Genomic DNA, 17,364 nt, shown 5'->3' with positions numbered 1-17,364 from the left:
CAACAAGCCCTCGCTATGTTAGTTGACAGGACTGAGTCACATTGGCACTCCATATATTTACATGAAGTGAACTGTTTTGGGAGTTGCATAACATTTTTACTGACTAAACGCCAAAGCACTTGAGATCCAGTTGGAATGAGAATGTTGCAAAATGGGGATCTAGCACAGCTGCTTCTCCCCATGTTGTAATCTTATGTTTTCTCCTATGACACAAATGTAGTGATTACAAAAGATCACATGTAACATCTTTGAGTATGAAATGGGTGCAGGTAGTTCTTGACTTACAACTATCTGTTTAGTGACTATTCAAAGTTACAAAGCTACTGAAAAGCTGCCTTATGACCCATCCTTACACTTATGACTGGGATAGCTTCCCCTCTGGTCACATGATCAAAATCTGGGTGCTTAGAAACCAGTGTGCATTTATGATAGTTGAGCATCCCAAAGTTCATGTGATTGACATTTGCGGCCTTCCCAGGTGGCTTTCGTCGAGCACGGTCAATGGAGGAAGCCAAATTTGCTTAACCACTGCCTGGTTCACTTAACAACCAAAGCAATTTGCTTAACTAAGGGATTAAAGATCAAGGTTCCCCACGCACATATATGCTAGTTGTTCCCGACTCTAGGGAGCGGTGCTCATCTCTGTTTCAAAGCCGAAGAGCCAGCGCTGTCTGAAGATGTCTCTGTGGTCATGTGGCTGGCATGACTAAATGCAGAAGGTGCAGGGAACGCTGTTACCTTCCCATCATAGTAGTCCCTATTTTTCTACTTGCATTTTTACATGCTTTCGAACTGTTAGGTTGGCAGAATCTGGGACAAGTAACGGGAGCTCACTCCGTTATGCGGCACTAGGGATTCGAACCGCCGAACTGCCGACCTTTAGCCACTGAGCCACTGTGTCCCTCAGATTAAGGGATTACAGAGTCATAAAAAGGGAGTTTGTTTTATGGTGGGAAAGAGATACGGTGGCTCAGTGGGGGAGTCCTGTGACTGATTGGGCCAACTCGATGTTACTCACGGCCAAGCCCACTCAGTCACATGAACCCCCCCACCAAGCCACACGCACAGAACCTGGTGGGAAAAAAATGTCTATTAGAACAAGAAGGGCTCATAGTGAATGTTGTGGCAGAGAGAATCCAAACTTTTCTCCCTGCATTCACAGTGGGGCTATTGCTCCCTTTATGATCGCCCCAGCCCCCTCCCTCCCGGGGACTACCTTAAAGGGACAGGCTGCAGCCGCTCTGCTGTGAATGGAGGGAGAAATGTTCAAATTGGGTGGACAGGTCGAGCGGCTGGAAGGGCTGAGCTAGTGGCCAGAAGAGATGAGCAGCAACTGGGAGACTGGGCAAGCGTCGGTGGGGTAATTTTTACCGGTTTGGCGAACTGATTCCAATTGTCCCTACCGGTTCACCCAAGCTGGTCCGATCCAGTCAAATTTCACCCTTGCTGCCACCATTTATCTTCCAGGTGGTAGGACCCCAGCTGTCCAAAACATAGGTAAGGCAAGGCTAAGTTGTATATATCCAGGTTAGAAAATACTATGGTTCTCCAATTTCAGCTGTCCTCCTTTGTCTTTATTTTCAGAGAAAGCGCTCTTCTCTGAGCCAGAAAATAGCAAATAAATAAAGACACAGCAGAAAAATAATATTCACCTTTCATTCTTGCCCCTGAGTGAAATTAATAAGCACAACTATACACCTGGAATAGGCAGGATGTAGCTGTCACCAAAACAGCAAGCTGTTTGAAATATATTGAACACAGGCTTATTTATAAAATGCTTCACCTGCTGCTTAAATTTTCTTTTGCAGATAAATTAAATCGTGGCGAAAGAAATAAATGGAAACAGCAGACTTTTCCTGCAGAGGGAACCCCAACTGTTAAACCTCTCCTGGCAACCAAAAGAATTGAAAGTCATTTTTCTTAAATATGTAGCTGTCAGCTGCTACTTGCTCATCTCCAGTTTCACCAGGGATAGATAGATGGAGATGGCCTTTCTCAGATGACGAGATCATAATCCAAGTCTCATTGGTCAGGAAATCACAGCTGCTGACCTGTCCAAACAACGGATGAAGGTGCAGGAACTTGGTGTACCAATCTAGGAAGATTTGTAAATAGAGAGAAGTGGCGGTATAGAGGGGAAAATGGCTTATATCTGCGATTGCTTGTATCTGATCAAATGAAGTCCAAACTAAATGGAACAGCAACCCATTTGCATACACAAAGGTCTTCTTAATCACCTACAAATCAGAGGTGGGTTGCTGCTGGTTCGGCCCAGATTGGCCAAACCGGTAGTAGCAGTGGCAGGAGGCTCCACCCACCCACCTGGACGCTCTGCCCACTCAAACCCGGAAATGACTTCCGGTTTGTCCGTAGGGCCATTTTTCGCCCTCCGGAGCCTTCAGGGTAGCCTCCTGAAGGCTCCGGAGGGCAAAAAATGCCCCTTTGGACAAACCGGAAGACACAGTTCCTCAACTTCCGGATTGCCCAAATGGCTGTTTTTTGCCCTCCGGAGCCTTCAGGGAAGCCTCCTGAAGCCTTCGGAGAGCCTCCGGGGGGGGGGGGGGGGGAGCGGTAGGGAGAGGCTGTTCTTGCCCTCCCCAGGCTCCTAGAAAGCCTCTGGAGCCTGGGGAGGGCAAAAAAGGGTCCATCACACGCCAAAAGCAGGGGTCATGCGTGCATGTGCGCAGGGGAGCAGTCGCGCACATAGCATTATGGGTGTGGGCATGGTCATGCATGACCCCCCCCCTGTGCTCCCCCCGCTTTAGTCACATGATCTGAAAAAGGTTAGCCATCACTGACCTAGATTGTTGGGGGCAAATATGCTGATTCTGTAAACCGCTTAGAGAGGGCTGTAAAGCACTGTAAAGCGATAAATAAGAGTAAGTGTTATTCCTATTGATTTAGGCAGACATATGCCATGGGAGATCTGTAGATCCTGTTCTATGCATGACAGGTAAGTTACTAGTTCCTGGGTAACAAGAGATTTTTGGGTGGATATCCTGAGCTCAAAGTTATGATAGGTGGTGGCCATTCACTTCTGTGGTGAGGACTATGGTAGTGGTATTCATCACCCCAAGGGCAGCCTCAGCATCTAAATTTCATTCCAACACTCACAAAATATGCGTATAGTGGGACCAAAATAACACATGAGTTGATTGCACCCGATATTTTTATTTCTTCCATTCAATCATGTTTGATTATCAGATACTGCCTGGATGAATCCCTGCAGTTTTCTTGGCAAGGTTGATCAGAATTGGTTTTCCACCGCATCCTTCCTAGGACTGACGGAGGGACTGGCCCAGGGGTGGGTTTCAACCGGTTCGCGGCGGTCCCTGCGAACTGGTTGGTCGGCGAACCCGGAAGAAAGTAACTTCCGGGAACGGCGAAGGGCCCACCCGCCCGCCCGCGCTCCTTACCCGGTTTTGAAGAGTTCTGCGCTTCCACGCATGCGCAGGACGCATACAGCGCCTGCGCGATCCTCCAGGAGCAGATGGAGCCTCGCACAGACGCTAGTATGCATGCGTGCACCGCGTGCGTGCACGAGGAAGCCGCTGGCCCCGTTCCAACCGAACCGGTTGGAACGGGGCGAGAAACCCACCCCTGGACTGGCCCAAGGTCATTCAGCTGATTTTATGCCTAAGGCAGAACTGGAACTCACAATGTCCTGATTTCAAGCCTGAGGTCTTTACCATCATACCAAACTGGTTTTTTAATGTGGAGATATAATCCATTTTAATTCATCAAACATGCCTGCACTTGAGTAACTGTTGTCCTTTCACGGCACTTTAAACCTGGTTCTCATTGAACCACAGTTGCAAGAACCCCATACAACACAGCCACTTAACAATAATTGCTGGGAAGTTGAATTCAGCACTAGCAGAGGGCCTCCTATTTTGGCCTTAAAAGCTGCCTCTTCAGCAGGAGAATTCTGGGAGCTGAAGAATTGCCAAGACTAGCTTAAACCGATAATGAGCTTGTATTTGTTGCATACATGTTTGCTATCAGCATTTGGTAATAAATTGCAGGTCTGTGGCTCCATTCTTTGTGGATTTGATTTATTCATTTCAGTTTTAAAGCCTGATAGCTTGATACAACTGGGAGCATTCAGATCTGAGATCCACACCGAGGGAGGGGTCGATTCACCAAATATGTCAAATAAGCCTTTGGCTGTACATGTTCTTAGATAAATGATTTATAAGCCATGTGCTGAGAAATATTAATGGGATCTCTGCTGCAAGAAGAATTAATGGATTTCTCTGAAAAAGTTATGTCACCCTTTGGGCTTGAAACTGGTTGCAAGGGAAACCAGGCAAGGCTGTACTATGAATTTACTATGAGTTTCCCATCCTCTTTCCCCTACCTTTCTTCCTTGGTCAGTAAAGAGGTTTTCTTCCTTCTTCAAAAAAAAACAAAACAAAACCCCACCTCAAGCTTATTTTGGTATAGATATGACTGTTTCAAATAGGCAGGAAATGCCACTGCTGATTTTTGGCAATTGTGGCAATTGCCAAGAAATTGAGAGCTGGGTCATCAGATTGCAGCCTGAGTTTTCTACCATCACCTTGTTGCAGAAAATGACAGGTTTAGACCTCTTAGGATACAGGAAGAGTTTATTTGGCAGCCAGGTTCAGAAAGCTAACACGTTGCTAGCATTGGAAATTCTGAACAACCTTCATTATCGAAGCACACATTCTTATACCTTCTCAAAGGCAGTGCAACACGGAAATACTTAACTCATTTCTTATTGGTTATTTTTTGGGGGAAAGCCTTATAAGTAGATGGGGGTCTTACTTCTCCTTTTGTCTTGGGACACAGGTATGGACTAAGTGTCTTTAACGAAGTTTAATTGAACCTTGTGGTTTGGACCTTTGACATAGGGATGTTGGCTGGAACATCTTGTGGTTAGAGGCTGATGACATTTCCCTGTCCCTTTAAGCAAGCTTCTAACTGTCCCTTTTATGCCACGTCTTCACTCTTATATTTAAATTCATATTTATTCTACTTTAACCTGAAATGGATGGCATATAAATTTAATCTATTTATCTACCTATCTACCTATCTACCTATCTACCTATCTACCTATCTACCTATCTACCTATCTACCTATCTACCTATCTACCTATCTACCTATCTACCTATCTACCTATCTACCTATCTACCTACCTACCTACCTACCTACCTACCTACCTACCTACCTACCTACCTACCTACCTACCTATCTATCTATCTATCTATCTATCTATCTATCTATCTATCTATCTATCATTGGCTCTTTGCGTGTGTGTGTGTGTGTGTGTGTGTATTCCAGCATAACTCTGGAACACCTCAAGCAATTTCAACCAAAATTGGTACACAAATGACTCACTCTCTGGAAACAAATACTGGGGGAGGGGTGGGTGTTCTGTTAAGATACAGCCTGTTGTGCCTTAAAATGGCTTCTACTGTACTGCCATAAAATGGATTCTACTGTGCAGCACAGTGGAGCTGTTACCATGGTAACAGCTTCACAGTTCTCCACAAGGGGGCTCCCTCTGGTAAGCGGGTAAATCCAACATTAGAAATTATGTTTGATCCGGACATTATCCCCCTATAAATAAATACCCGGGGAATGCGAGGTTATTGGGTAGTAAATAAATAAAACCTGAGGGAATCAGATAGTTCACCTGTGCCTTGCTTTAGAGCTTGCAAAGAATGGAAGTCTTCTGTATAACTCACATCCCCTTAGTCTGGCCTCTTCTTGAATGGACCTGGAGGCAAACAAAGAATCACTACACACAGGATCCTTTCTTATTTATCTGACCAATTGATTGGGCAGTGATCTATGCTCTTTGAAGTGATAATGTGACAAAAAACGTTATTTCTCTGCTCAGGTTGTGCACACGGAGACTGGTTGGTGGCCCTATTTAGGGTACGGAGGGACCACGAGATCACTTATTTATTTTTATTTTATTTAGTTTGTCAAACGTGTACAAGACAGCAGGTATAAGTATAAACATGGGCATGAACAAAGGAAATGATTACAAATAAACGAGGACAGTAGGACAGGGACAGAAGGCATGCTGGTGTGCTTATGCACGCCCCCTTTACGGACCACTTAGGAATTGCATGAGGTCCACAGCAGACAATTTAAGGTTGAAGCTGTGGAGGTTTGAGGATGTAACAACGGAGTCAGGTAGAGCATTCCAGGCATTTGTTGCTGAAGTTGTATTTCCTGCAATCGAGCTTGTTGTTATTGTTTGCCCGTGTATTATTGAGGTTGAAGCTGAAGTAGTCGTTGACAGGTAGGATGTTGTAGCAGACAGTTTTGTGTACTATGCTTAGATCAGACTGTAGGTGGCATAGTCCCAGGTTGTCCAGGCCAGAGGTGGGTTCCTACCAGTTCGCACCTATTCGGTAGAACCGGTTCGTCAAATCTACCGAACCAGTTAGAAGAGGTTCCACCAGTGGACCCGGAAAGCAGGCCACACCTACAGAAGAGGTTCCAAAAATTTTTGAAACCCACCACTGGTCCTTGGATATGATTATTCTACACTATCATGCTCATATTTATAAAACTCAGTGCCTCTGTGAAAGGTAAGGATGACTACTGCGTTTGTGGTGCAATCAGAACATTGCGTGAGTTGAAGTTGTTTTAGCGCAAACCAAAGATGCCTTTTAAACAACAAGTTTCCATCATATTCTTATGCATGCCAGTGCTGTGTGTGGGGTAATTTAAGGTGGTTCTGACAAGTCTCGTCGGCATCTTCATATCCGGTCACATGGGCGGAAAGCCACTCCCATCCGATCACATGGGAGGCAAGCCACTCCCACAAAGGAGGCCACACCCACAGAGTAGGTTCGAACCATTTTTGAAACCCACCACTGGTCCAGGCGTATGTATGTATGTATGGCTGGCTGTAGAGAGGACTCTTTTAGGCAGCTGTCTGATAAAGTCAGTTAGATTCCCTTGGCGTTGGAATCTAGTTGTACAAGTGCTAAAGAGTTGCCTTCCCTGTTTGGGAAGAGTTTGACTCTGATTGCAGGAGGTGACTGATGGTTGAGTCCAGGCAATGGTCAAATCTCAAGCCTGGACTGGGAAGTAAAACATTCTGGGAAAGAGATAATTAAGAAGATAATTTGAATCCCTAGCGCCACATGACGGAGTGAGCTCCCGTTACTTGTCCCAGCTTCTGCCAACCTGGCAGTTTGAAAGCATGTAAAAATGCAAGTAGAAAAAATAGGAACCACCTTTGGTGGGAAGCTAACAGTATTCTGTGCACTTTCAGCATTCAGTCATGCCAGCCACATGACTATGGAGATGTCTTTGGACATCGCTGGCTCTTTGGCTTTGAAACAGAGATGAGCACCGCCCCCTAGAATCGGGAACAACTAGCACATAAATGCAAGGGGAAACCTTTATCTTTTTAACCCCAAGATTAATGTCAGACCAACAATCAAACAGTAAAAAATACCCCATTAAGGAACTACCAGCTCAAAGCAACAATGGTAAACAACAGCCTAATCAAGGAACCACTCAGAACATTCCCACCAGCACTGACAGGGCTACTTGTATATAAATAGCAAACCCCATTCTCTTCTAACACTGATGATGTTATCTAGCTGGATAATGAAATGTCTGCAAGAAATCAACCAAGCTCACAGAGCATCAAAGATCTCACAGTTCTACCCTAAGCTACAAGTAATCTTTTCTACCAGTATCCTGGAAGGAGAAGTGGCAAACCATTCCATATAACTGTGGAGTAAAGTTCTTTTTTGTCATAATAGCAATAGCAGTAGACTTATATACCGCTTCATAGGCCTTTCAGGCCTCTCTAAGCGGTTTACAGAGAGTCAGCATATTGCCCCCAACAATCTGGGTCCTCATTTTACCCACCTCGGAAGGATGGAAGGCTGAGTCAACCCTGAGCCGGTGAGATTTGAACCGCTGACCTGCTGATCTAGCAGTAGCCTGCAGTGCTGCTTTTAACCACTGCGCCACAATAATTTGTTGCCCAAATCTTCAGCATTATTTCTGAAAGTGTTAGGAATGTAATCTAACGGTTGGGTTGGCAATATATAAATCATATAACAATGCTATAACTGTTTCTTTAAATCACACTGTAAAATGTGATTGGTTGCTGTTTTCCTCAATCGGCCCTAAGAGGGAGCCAGAATGACTGTTAGCTCTCTGTTTGTTAGATGCTGGGCTGATCTGATCTGAGTGTTTTGGAAGCTGGCTGTTAGAAAGTGCTGTGAGCTATTGTAAGTTTTGCAACTGCTAGCAAACTTTGTGTACCAGACTGTTTGTATGATTATGGACTATGTTATTTGGATTATCCCTTAACTGAAAGACATTGACGACTGACTGTCTTATCCGTGTATGACTTGGACTGTTTGATGGACTCTGATACCTCTATTTCCACGAAAGTAAAAGCCTATTTAAACTGCAGTGCCTCTGTATGCTGGTTTGTGTGTTCTCCAACACAACTCTCACAACGCTTCTCTGAATGCACTCGCTCTCCCAACGGGGAGCTTACCTAACAGAAAGTCACACAGTAAATTGCTTATAGGCTACATATGACCTGTATGTTCTCATCCCTTATGCTTTTACTACACCTGGTACATTTTTCTTGCTTCATTCTAAATAAAAATCTTGATTCAGAATTTTTGTGGCTGAATATGTCTTGACCCTTTGCATAAATTAAAAGGCTGAAGTGTTGGTTTTTAAAGAGCGTATTGTACAGAGTTTTGGAAGATTTTTTCTGGGTGTGACAACTCTATTTACACTTGAAAGAGCAGCATGCAAACTTGTTCTACTCCCACCCCCACTTCTACTTTCCTATTTTCACTATTTTCAGAAAATATGTACGTTGCTATTCTTCAAATTATCTCAGTGAATAAGGGTGGATCTTGAGCTCTATAAACTGTGGGTGAAATTGCACCTTTGCCCTGGATAAACACAAACTGGCTAACCGACTTTTGTAATCTCTCTGTGTAAAAAGGCAATTCCTGGATCACACTCAACAGTGCTCAAAGTTCAGCCACACCCATTGGGCCTCTGCAGCTATGAAGATAAAAGGGTGGAGTTTCTACAGAGAACCTGGGAAAATACTTAGCTTTACCTAGTGAATTCTACAGCGCATACCGTAGTAATTATTATTATTATTTTTTTGGATCCCTCTTCATATGAGTTTCAGCATCAACATAGGTTGATAACTCATGTGTTGTTTGGGTCTTACTGTTTCTGGTATAAATATCAGAATAACAGAGTTGGAAAGGACTTAGAGGTCTTCTAGTTCAGGGGTCTGCAACCTTAAACACCCAAAGATCCCCCCTCTCTCTGTATCTCTCTCTCTCCCCTCTCTCCCCCCTCTCTGTATCCCTCTCTGTATCTCTTTGTGTCTCTCCCTCTCTCTATATATATCTGGACTTTTTCCCCATGGATAGGAACTTCCTCCTTATCCCACTTCCCCTCCATGACACCCACATTCCCCTGTAAAAAGAAAACTGTCACAATACCACCATATCTTCACAAAGTTTGCAGACGGACACAACAGTGCTGGGTCTCATAACTGGAGGGAATGAATCAGCATACAGGGAAAAAGTCCAGAAGGTATCCACATGGTGCTCAAAAAACAACTTACATCTAAATACTAGTAAGACAAAGGAGATGGTGCTAGATTTCCAGAAGCACAGAGAGGAACCTGCCCCACTGTATATCGAGGGGGAGGGCTGTGTGGAAAGGGTTTCCTCTTTTAAATTCTTGGGAGTGCTTATTAGTCAAGATCTCACCTGGAAAAAACAACACGTTCCTGGGGATTGGCAAGGCCCAACAGAGACTTCATTTCCTTAGAGTCCTGCGAAAAAATCAGGTGGAACAACGGCTGATGACCTCTTTCTATTGGTCCACCATAGAAAGTGTCCTCACATACTGTATTATAGTATGATATGCTGGTTTAACTGCTGCAGACAGGAAGGCACTACAGAAAGTGATAGGAAGGCACTATAACTTGGCACAAGAAACCATTGGTTGCCCTCTAACCCACTGGATGACATCGCCAGGTCTCGCTGTTTCAGCAGAGTAAGGAAAATACTCAGAAATGATTCACACCCTGGTCCATGTCTCTTCGCACTTCTACCATTGGGCAGAAGACATCGAAGCATAGCCAGCTGAAAACATAGGTTTAAAAATAGTTTCTATCCTAGTTTCTATGTTAGCAGCTCAACTGTCAGACTCTTAAACACAACCGCAATCACTTCACGCAAACGCGGAAACGTACGACTAGTTTTTTCTTGTTCTTTCTTTTCTTTCTTCTTTTCCTCTAATTACTTGCATTTTATTCTTTATACTATTTATGTTGTTTGTATTTGCTGTCATGGATTGCACCAGTGGGCTAAAACCAATTTTGTTATATTTATTTTGTACAATGACCAATGTAACCTGATTTCACGTACAATGACAATAAAGCACAAGGATATATATGTATGTATGTTGCATTTGTGCTGATAAATAAGTAAAGGAGCAATAGCAGTAGACTTATTTTAGCAATAGCAGTAGACTTATATACCGCTTCATAGGCCTTTCAGGCCTCTCTAAGCGGTTTACAGAGAGTCAGCATATTGCCCCCAACAATCTGGGTCCTCATTTTACCCACCTCGGAAGGATGGAAGGCTGAGTCAACCCTGAGCCGGTGAGATTTGAACCGCTGACCTGCTGATCTAGCAGTAGCCTGCAGTGCTGCATTTAACCACTGCGCCACCTTGGCTCTTAAGGGTGACTAGTATAGATCTATTCAAGCTATTTAGCTCTCATCAGCTAGCCATACCCTTACTGGGATTTGAACCTGGGCTGATTTTTATATGTTAGGCAGTTGTATTAGCCACTAAGCCACAGGCTCTCCTCCCTTATCAGCTGAGCCAAGGAAATAAAGTAAATGTTATGTCAAAGTACCTGGTATGCCCAAATATGGGAGGGAGCATACTGCTTCCCTTTTGCCTTTCAGCTCCACCCTTGTGGCTTAGTGGCTAATACAACTGCCTAACATGTAAAAACAGCCCAGGTTCAAATCCCAGTAAGGGTATGGCTAAATAGCTTGAAATAGATCTCTAATAGTCTCCCTTTATTTATTTATCAGCACAAATGCAACACAAAAATGGTTTCCTGCCTGGAAGGCTCCTAGGGTGGAGCTGAAAGGCAAAAGGGAAGCAGTTTGCTCCCTCCCATATTTGGGCATACCAGGTGCTTTGACATCACACACACACACACACACACACACACACACACACACACACGTCCTAAAAATGCGAGCATTGCATTTACATCGCCTGATGTAAAAACAACAAAGCTAATTAAAGGTGGGAGGCGGGTGGATGGGCCTATCAAGCACGCAATTGCCAAATTGATTAACATTGTATAAAGGCAGGTATCTCTTTAATGGCTTTTACACTCTGACGATGTTAGCAGCTCAACTCAAACTGAACAGTTTCATGGTCTCTCTTACAGTAGACATATTTATTGATACAGAATATAGAATGCAGAATAACATGGTTGGAAGGGACCTTGGAGAACTTCCAGTCTAATCCCTTGCCCATGGCAGGAGGCTCTACATCAGAGTGGGCAATTAATTTCCCCCAAGTGGCCACATGAGAAACTCGAACTGTTGTGGAAGGCTGAACCAATGTAACCTGATTTCATATTCTTTAACTCCATCACTTCAAGTCCTCAGGCTGTTTATTTAGATTTGATTTCTAATTTCTGAGTGATCTCAAAAGGACTGGATGGATGTCACCTGGGGCCAGTAAAATGCCCAGGTCTGCCGTATATCATTCCAGACAAATGACTGTCCAATCTCTTTCCAGAAATCTCTAGTAATGGAGCCTCCACAACCTATGGAAGCAAACTGTTCCACTGATAAATTGTTCTCACTTCAGAAATTTCTCCTTACTTCTAGGTCCTTATTTTTTTTAATTTCCCATTTAAACAAATGCAGTGGCATAAGATTGAGGTTGTGTGGTTGACTGACTGTCTGACTGACTGATGGATGGATAGAGATAGACATATAGATAAACTAGGGGTCGACAACCTTAAGCTTTCTAAGAGCCATTGGACCAGAAAAGAAAAAAAAAACAGCCACAAAAACACTTCCGGTGCCTGACTATTTCCTGAGCGGCAACAAAAATAACATATGTAGTTGAATTAAATGTTCTGAAACTTTTCTTTTCTTGGATTTATCAATGGTTGGCCTACCAGGGGTTGAACAGCTCAACAAATCGCATGCCAGTGAATGCGCCAAGGTGGCGCAGTGGTTAAATGCAGCACTGCAGGCTACTGCTAGATCAGCAGGTCAGCGGTTCAAATCTCACCGGCTCAGGGTTGACTCAGCCTTCCATCCTTCCGAGGTGGGTAAAATGAGGACCCAGATTGTTGGGGGCAATATGCTGACTCTCTGTAAACCGCTTAGAGAGGCCTGAAAGGCCTATGAAGCGGTATATAAGTCCACTGCTATTGCTATTGCTATTGCTAATGTTGCACATTGGCAGTTGTGACACATATTTTGAGGGAAAGGGAGCTGCAATAGAGGGATCAAAGAGCCACATGCAGCTCCAGAGCCATGGGTTTCTGATCCCTGCGACAGACAGACATACAGACAGACATAGACATAGACATAGACATAGACATAGACATAGACATAGACATAGACATAGACATAGACATAGACATAGACATAGACATAGACATAGACATAGACATATAGATAGACATATAGATAGAGATATAGATAGAGATATAGATAGAGATATAGATAGACATATAGTTAGATAGATAGACAGACAGACATAGATGTAATTACACAGAATTGAGCTCAATTTAAGGTTGTCTTCACATCTTATTGGTCATTTGTAGAGAACAGCAGTAACAGTAGATGCCCTTCACTGGACATCACAAAACATTTCTAAGAATTTAGGCAAGGAAACCAGCATTTCAGGAAAATGCTCAGCACCATCTTTGGTTAAAATAGCACAGCTTCAGTCAAGTGGAACATGACAACCTGGTGTCTTTCCACAATCCTTTGCTAATAGCTTTGCCAACTGGGATTGATAACAGTTGAAGTCCAAAACATCTGGTGGGCATCAAATTGCAGTTCCCGAAAATAGAATTGAATTCCTCTCTGTCTGTCACGGTTTAGTGAGATTATAGCTAAGCCTTATGCTTGCAGCATGAACGTTAATAAGAGCAAGATGGCGACTCTGTCCCATGTAATCATAAATATTTCCATTTTGTGCATATTGATATACACTGTTTGGGGGTCCCATTTCTTTTTCAGCAGTTCACAAAATGTGCCCATAATCCATCTTTATCCCTATCTTTCTTTTACCTCCCCCTTCTCCCCCCACCTCTTTCCATTTTGTGCATGTAGGTTTTATAATCATCTGTAACGGTCATAAAAACTTAGAGGATTTTAAATTGAACTGTAGTCCCAGTAGCTTTAAAAGCATTAGCACTGCATAATTGTACCCGTTCGCTTGCAAATAAACCATGATGTACAGCTCCAATATTCTCACAGGGAGATGACTCAGGCGCTTTCTGCTGGCTTAGATGTTGCTTGAAAGCTGGTAGGGTACTTGATAATCTCTTATGTAGATGAAGGCAGATGAAGGCGAAACAAAAGGGGAAACAGAATGTGTGGGAGTTTAGAGGTGGAGAAATCAAGAACTCTGTTTATGAGGATCATTATAATTCATTTCACATAGTTGCATAATTGAGAATTAGATAGCAAAGGACAGGAAGTACGAATGCCTTTGATGCTCTGTAACCATGCCGTGATGTGCATCTGCAACAAAATTATCATTCTTATCACCATAGTTTCTTGCCCCCAGACTGAAGGATCACACATATGAAGCCAATGACAAGGTTTTCCGACTGCTGGCTTACCATTCTAGTTTTTAAACCATGGTTTAAGCCTTAGAATTATTTAAGCCAACCCACTGTGGCCAGTGGCGGGATTCACATTTTTTTTTACTACCAGTTCTGTGGGCGTGGCCTGGTGAAAGTGGCATGGCTTGGTGGGCATGGCTTGGTGGGCATGGCAGGGAAAGGATATTGTAAAATCTCCATTCCCTCCCCACTCCAGGGGAAGGTTACTGCAAAATCCCCATTTCCTCCTGATCAACTGGGACTCGGGAGGCAGAGAATAGATGGGGGTGGGACCAGTCAAAGGTGGATTTACCGGTTCTCTGAACTACTCAAATTTCTGCTACTGGTTCTCCAGAACTGGTCAGAACCTGCTGAATACCACCTCTGGATCACACATATGAAGCCAATGACAAGGTTTTCCAATTGCTGGCTTACCAGTCTAGTTTTTAAACCATGGTTTAGGCCTTAGAATTATTTAAACCCAGCCATTGTGGCTTATTTTACACCAAACAATGCACTTTCAATGATTTGTTGGGTTTTGATGTATTTTTTTTTACTCTTTCTTACTTATTCAGAGTCACATGGTATGTGGGCAGTTGTCTACATCAGATAAAAATAAATCGTAGTTGAACATGAAATGATGTAGGACAGCCAGAATGTTTTGGAATAGCTCTTACTGGTATGGTATTTCTTCTAACTATTAGTCAATTCCCACCCAAGGATTCTATGTGTAACCCTTGGAGGAATAGAGCACACATGTTTTCCATTCCTCTATGACAGACTTTGCTATCCTATAATCATAGAATTGGAAAGGATCTTGAGGTCTTCCAGCCCACCCCAGAGCAGGAATCTTCACACCAATCCAGATTAACGGCTGTCCAACCTTTGCTTGAAATGCTCCGGTGATGGAGCATACAAAAGTCAAAAAGCCAGTGGTTCCACTTATTTGATAGCTCTGATAGTCAGAACATTCCAGTGGTGGGTTTCTGATCCCGTTGCAACTGGTAGGGTGGAACGAGGCTCGGCTCCCCCCACATGCAACACGCATGCACACACGCGCAGCGCACGCATGCGTCCTTACCTCCACGACGCCTTTGTGACACTCCAGCTGTTCGGTGAAGTGTCGTGTAGGCGCCATACGCTGAGTGCGTGGAAGCGCCAAAGAGCTCAAATACAGTAAGGAGCTTGGGCGGGCGGGTGAGCCCTTCGGAGCACCATACCGGAATGGTACCCGGTGCTCCTGGCAGGCACTGGTACGCCTGTACCGGGGTTTACCTCCTGCAACCCACCACTGGAACATTCATCCTAAACCAGCTTGTTTAGTTAGAGGTAAGGGGAAAAGGGGACAGTAGAGGTAAGGGGACATGATGGTTCAGTGGCTAAGACTCTGAGCTTGTCAATAAGAAAGGTTGGCAGTTCGGCGGTTCAAATCTCTAGTGCCGCCTAAAGGAGTGAGCTCCCGTTACTTGTCCTAGCTTCTGCCAACCTAGCAGTTCAAAAGTATATAAAAATGCAAGTAGGAAAATAGGAGCCACCTTTGGTGGGAAGGTAACAGCATTCCATGCGCCTTCGGCATTGAGTCATGCCAGTCACATGACCACAGAGATGTCTTTGGACAGCGCTGTCTCTTCGGCTTTGAAATGGAGGTGAGCATTGCACCCTTGAGTCGGGAACGACTAGCATGCATGTGCAAGGGGAACCTTTACCTTTAGCTAAGGGGAAAAGTGATATATAGCTGAGGGATTTAGATTTCCAGTTCTCAAAAAGCATCTCAGGTTTTGGATTAAGACTTTCCTTCTAATTCAAATATCACTTAATAATCACTTAATAACTTTCCCCTTAATCCAAATATCACATGGAACTGCACTTGTGGGTGTTTTATAACTGTTGTCAGAAACTTCCAAACATCATCTCTTCAAAAAAAAACCAACAAATTGGTAGAGAATTTGAAGGCAAATTTGAGATAGCTGGGAGACTGAGAAACATTATAAGGAAATCATTCAAATCCTTCTTGGTGTAGAGAACAAAATGTGCCACCGCCAGATACATGGGATTGCGAACCCCCCAAATCCTTATTAGCACATAGAGTACCAAATCACAGAAGTTTGTGCTAGAATCTAACAATGCAACAGGAAGCAGAACAACAAAAATAATAGGTATAAAAAGATGATGTTACAAACTTGGAATTTGATCTAAGTTTCAAAAGTAGTAAAGTAGAGGTGTCCATTCTTAGCAACTTTAAGACTTAAAGACTTCAACTTCCAGAATTCGTAAGGAATGTGTGTATGCTGTGAAAACACTCCAGAGGTCCTGCAGAATTTGGGCAACCTTAAAAAAATGGCAACATTAGCAGTCGTACTTAGAATGTGGCTGTTTTAATGAGTCGATTCATTAAAGCAGCCACATTTTTTTCCATGCGTGTGCAGATGTCTGGAAAAAAGTAGAGGTTCCTTTTATAAGAGGAGGGGCCATGATTTCAAGATAAATCAGAAGTGCCTAGAGACATTTTGAAGTATGTCTGACATATTTTCAGAGCATGCGCCAGTCTAAAATTTTGATCAAAACAGATCCAATCAGGCACAGAGTTAAGCTAAATTTGCCCAGCCAGTCATGTTATGGTAACAGCTAAACTGAATCAATTGACCCATTTATATACCTGCTGGAAAAACAAAATTCATTATTACAGTATAGAACTTACTGCCTGAGCTTGATACAATAAAATGCCCCTTTTAAAAATCAACCTGCAGCTGCAGCCAAACCATATTCATTATTGACCGCTTGACTGATGTAAAAAGCACTAGTTATGTAGACTTGGCAATGGTTTCCAGCAGAAATTGTTCATGGGAGACCAGATATTTTCTTCAGAAAATGGAGAGAAGTCCACTGACTCCAAAAGGGGTGACTTTTTCCCCAGGTTAGTGCAATTGTGAGCTGCAAGAAACAACAAGTAGGTCTGTGGCTCATCAGATCATCCATATAGAAGGGCCACTGTAAGCATATCTACACAACATAATTAAATTGGTTTAACAAGCTTTGTCCTCAGGAAATTCTACAGAAATGTCCACAGGAGAGGGTCAAAAAAGTCAACATAGGGGCTCCAGCCATGTGATTGCAGAAATGGGTTCCTATTGGTTCAGTAGGTAGTAACTTGGCCTGCCATGCCCCTGAACTGGTTCTATCAGCGGTGCCATAGGCACCGCCATCTTGTTTTTTGATTCTGTGCATGTGCAGAAGCATTTTTTTACGACTGCGCATGTGTGTGTGTGCTTCAAAGCGAACCAGCAGTAGCAGAAGCCAGAACCCACCTTTAGGGTTTTTTTAAAATCACATAAAAAGAAATTTAGGGGGGAAAAGTCAAGGACAAGAAACCTAGCCACATGTGTGATAAAGCTAATTTACTGGTACATTTTTACACATTATGGCCCTCTCCAGCTTTATAAAAGAGTGAAATGAGATCTGTGTCAAAGAAG

The sequence above is a fragment of the Thamnophis sirtalis genome, unplaced genomic scaffold (genome assembly GCF_051295495.1).
Source record: "Thamnophis sirtalis isolate CommonGarterSnake01/CBP01778 unplaced genomic scaffold, rThaSir2_p1.2 scaffold_11, whole genome shotgun sequence".
Lineage (NCBI taxonomy): Eukaryota > Metazoa > Chordata > Lepidosauria > Squamata > Natricidae > Thamnophis > Thamnophis sirtalis.
Note: the sequence above shows the minus strand (reverse complement) of the source record.